Source organism: Peromyscus eremicus, chromosome 10, assembly GCF_949786415.1.
Source record: "Peromyscus eremicus chromosome 10, PerEre_H2_v1, whole genome shotgun sequence".
NCBI classification, from domain to species: Eukaryota; Metazoa; Chordata; class Mammalia; order Rodentia; family Cricetidae; genus Peromyscus; species Peromyscus eremicus.
In genome coordinates this window covers 70,571,768-70,576,425 of record NC_081426.1, presented here as the reverse complement: position 1 = coordinate 70,576,425, position 4,658 = coordinate 70,571,768, and the positions used below count along the sequence as shown (strand labels likewise).

Here is a 4,658-nt window from a genome sequence, read left to right as displayed (position 1 = left end):
AGCTTAATATTAATTACAAATGTTTGGCCACTAGCTCAGGCTTGTTATTAGCTAACACATTTACATTAACCCACATTTCTTACCTGTTTTGCCATGTGGTGTGGAACTTCTCAGTACAGCATGCCCATCTTGCTTCTCTCTTTGTTTCTGACAACTCCAAACTCAGCCCTTTTCCTCCAAGCATTTTCACATTTGTTCTCCCACCTAGCTTTATCTTGTTCAACTATTGGCAATTCAGCTTCTTTATTAATCAATAACACACACACACATACAGACACACACAGACACACACACACACACACACACAAATTTTTAAAAATTAAAATAAGATATAGAAATGATCTCTTATAATCTTACAGATAATTATAACATAATGGCTTCTAAAAGTCATATATATCATTTTGACAAAATCTGGAACTTATAATATATAGCACTGTATTTATGAGAATAAATCTATACATAAATATAGACTAACAAGTCATGAACAATAAACTGAAGACTAAATATAGTCACAAATAATGAAGTGGAGGATATAAATATTTAAATTATATCATTTGAATGTATATTATGTTACATAAATTATTTGATAATTGGTTATGTCTGCAAATAAAATGTAAAGGAAAATAACAATGTTCTTAATTTATTCTAGTATAGCATAATTTCTGATACTGAAATGTTCATAAGTAAGGGATCTTTATTTTACACAATCCTGGGTATAAGGAATTATATGATTAAATTGTTAATAGGCTTAATATCTTGAAAAATCTTCTCTGCTTCCTAAAAGTTGTGTGGCATTAGAGAGAAGAAAGGCACAGCAGCCATTTTGTTGGGCCCTGTGAACATCAGTACTCTCCCACACATATTGTCTTGTTCATCTGATGCGTGAAGAGAGGTGAGCCTACAAGTGCTCTACCAACTGTAGATCCTTCAATTTTGAAACCTGTGAGTCAAAGTGCATGTCAAACTTCTTGATACTGGACTGGGATTCTGGAGGATTCATGTCACTAGGCTATGGGAAAAAGAAAACCGAGATAAATTTCAATATCACTGATTATGACAGAATGACAGCACTATCTTTATTCACTTCTGTCTTCTCCTGTTCTTTCTTACCTCAATTCTTTATATTTCATTTGAGTTGACTTACAAGAGTTCTCATTTGGTTGTCCCTCAAGTTCCTCATCAAACTAAAATTACTCACCCCAAAATTTGATTTACCTCTGACGTTACTGACTAGACAGATAGAAAGCTCATCTAATCAATAAATTAATCTAAACTTCAGACTTGATGACTTTTAATGACTTATCATGACCTCACATCATCAGTGGTTGAACCTTATTGATTTTCTCTCAAGATAGCTGCCAAGACTATCTGTTTTACAGACAGTCACTGACAAAGTCTGAAGAATTGTCATTTGTCACTGCTCACAGGATTTATTTTAGGTCCCACTGTGTTCTGCCTATCTTGACTGATAGGCTCTGTATCTTTCAAGACATTTAAGAGAAAAAATCTAGAAGACTACAAATATATAATTGATGAGTGAGGTGATAGATGATAGAAATTAGGTTAGTAGATAGATAAGTAGGAAAGAAGGTAGGTAGGTAGGAAGACAAACAGACATGTAGATAGATAATAAATAGAAAAAAGGAGGAGTGTGGAAAGAGAAAGAGGGAGAGAGAGTTAATAAGAATAATAATAAGACTAAGAAGAGGAACAGGGGTAGGAGAAAGAGGAGGAGGAGCAGGAACAGGAAGATGAGGAGGAGGAGGAGGAGGAGGAGGAGGAGGAGGAGGAGGAGGAGGAGGAAAAGGAGAAAAAGAAGAAGAAGAAGAAGAAGAAGAAGAAGAAGAAGAAGAAGAAGAAGAAGAAGAAGAAGAAGAAGAAGAATCATTTTCCTCTATGGGTTTCTACTGATCAGAAAATGTCTGCCTTCTTTGTATGACAGTCATGGATCCAGGAGAGTGGCCCACTATACTCATTCCCTAATTCAAATGACAGTTTCTTCAACAAAACATGTTTATAATCAGAACTATACATAACTTTATCAGAACTATACATAACTTTACCTATATATTCTTTAATGTAGTCAGTCTGTTGAAAGCTGAGCAGAGCTGGGGGACATGGCTATCTCTATGTCATAGTAGAGAATTGTTTCCTTAGGTGATTTCAATGATACCAAAACCAAGAGGCTTAGTCAAAGGAATCACCAGTAAGAGTCAGGTTCTAAACACAAAACACTTTAGAATATAAAATTCTAAACAATGTAACTCAGATTTTATTTTTGCCATAAGCTTCTTACCATATAATTAAACAAACAAAAAATTATAAACATTTGAAATAGTGCATATATCTAATTAGCACATTATATGCTTAAAACATAAAATTTCATTTTTCAGTTATTGTAGTTGGAAGTTTTCCTGTGCCCCAGCCTGCCGGCGGTTGGGACAAATCTCTCCCACTCACATCCTCCAAGTAAACACACAGAGGCTTATATTAATTACGAACTGTATGGCCACTAACTTAGGCTTATTACTGACTAGCTCTTACACTTAAATTAACCCATAATTATTTATGTTTAGCAAAATGGCTTGGTACCCTTTCTCAGTTCTGCCTTGTCATCTTGCCTCCTCTAGGTCTGGCTGGTGACTCCTGACTCTGTCATTCCTCTTCCCAGAATTCTCCTTGTCTATTTATCCTGCCTATACTTCCTGCCTGGCCACTGGTCAATCAGTATTTTCTTTATCAACCAATCAGAGCAACACACATTCACAACATTCAGAACAACATTCCACAGCACTTCCCCTTTTCTGTCTAATCAAAAAGAGAAGGTTTTATCTTTAAAGGTAACAAGCAATGTTGCTAAACATAGTTAAGAATTATGGGTTAATTTAAGTGTGAGAGCTAGTCAGTAATAAGCCTGAGCTAATGGCCGAGCAGTTATAAATAATATTAAGCCACCTTTGATTGATTATTTTATAAGTGGTTGCAGGAACGCAGGTGAGAGAGATTTGTCTGAACCATTCATGGCAGGGCAGGACACTGGAAAACTTTCAGCTACAAATTATTTACCTATACCGCTAAGGAAATAAAAGACCATGATGTACTTAATCCCTAACAATAAAAGTACCTTCAGTTTTATCCCTGATCTAATAAGAGGGGATGAGAATTGCCCCTGACAGAGTCTGAACCTAGCCCCAGCCCCTAGCCATGAAATCAGACTAGGAGTAGTGAGTGGTTTAAAGGTTTGGTCAGCCAGAGACCTGCGACCTTCACAGCCAATCATTCTGCTGGAGAGAAGGCAGCTTTTCTCATGAGGCCTGCCAGATAAGTCCATTTTAATTGCCCTGGTTGTGTCTGAAAACTTACAGGTGTGTAGATTTTAGCTCTGAGCCAGATACCTCACCTCCTGGGTATTCCTCTCACTTAGCTCTTCCTCTTGCTGTGAAATTCCCACAGTCCTCTATGGATTTATCCTCTCAAGTTTTCTTCCTGAGTTTCTCTTACATAGCTTAGTCTCCTGATCATTTTTGGTATATTTATCCTCTCTTTATATTTCAAATTATGCTTTAGATAATAATCTATCCAGGACTCTTCAGCAGTCTGCCAATTATACTTGACTTTGGCACTTGAAGCTTTGTAAATCTGGATAATTCTAGGTATATTTCACAAATGTCTCATGATTCTTTGTATCCAAAAACTATTATTAAGTTTATATATTTGTTTAAGTTCTGTACCTTATAATGTTTTTCCTATTATAGATGGAAAATGTGAATATAAAAACTTATTTTTAAAATGGTATTGAAGTTTTCTAAATTAAGGGTAGTAATAATAAACAAATTATTTCCATCCTTTGATTACATCTAAGACACAAGGATTAATTTTGAAGCAGTTATAACCATTAAAAATAGTTTTTTATATCAAATAGGTATCTGTTGTACTTTCTACTTTTCATACTATTGCAATTTTTAAATGTCTTTCCTTCTATTCTTCATTGTTTATGAAGGTGACAATTTTTAGAAAGTAGATAGCAGTGAAACTGATAAGTAGTCCATCATTAAGTTTTCTTAAAAAATGAATGAGTTTCATATTTTTCTCACTTTAATTATTTTTTCTATTTGTATCAATCACTAAGTTTTTCCATAAAGTGTGTATAATGCAATGAATGAAAAACTGATACAATCACACTACAGTAACACACTACAGCCAGAGAAACTCCTGTGACCCTATTACAGCAATTCCCATTTTTATTTATTACATAACCTTATAAATTGCATTTCAAATGCTTCAAAACCTCAAATATATGTTAATAACTCCTTTCCCTTTAACACTGGAGATAGCAACCTTTTAAAACATGTGTGTATATTAAAGATAGGAGCTAGAGATTTCCTTTATCATTTTTGGCAAATACAATCTCCTCTACTTATAGTCCCCTACTAATATCAAGTCTTTATCTCAGATATAACTTGGTGATATGTCAGTCAAGAAGATCCTGGATGGAGGAAGCACTGACTGGTGCCAGGCTCTGCTGAACCAAACACAGCCAGAAGGAAAAGAACACATCCCAGGAGCTCAGATCCCTGACACACAAATTTCTAAGGATGTTAACACAGAGTTGCTTTTTAAGATAAATATTTTAACTTGCTATTTTAAACTTGCTTTTA

The 4,658-nt window shown here is 34.8% G+C and overlaps 1 long non-coding RNA gene across 1 annotated transcript; it reads right to left on the bottom strand.

The window, feature by feature from the left end:
* Positions 1-676: 676 nt before the first annotated feature.
* Positions 677-2,191, bottom strand: LOC131920746 (uncharacterized). Its single transcript, XR_009381757.1, has 2 exons — positions 2,064-2,191; positions 677-1,009 (listed from the first exon to the last, which is right to left on the bottom strand). It is a non-coding gene; the product is annotated as an uncharacterized LOC131920746 (long non-coding RNA).
* Positions 2,192-4,658: the final 2,467 nt, after the last annotated feature.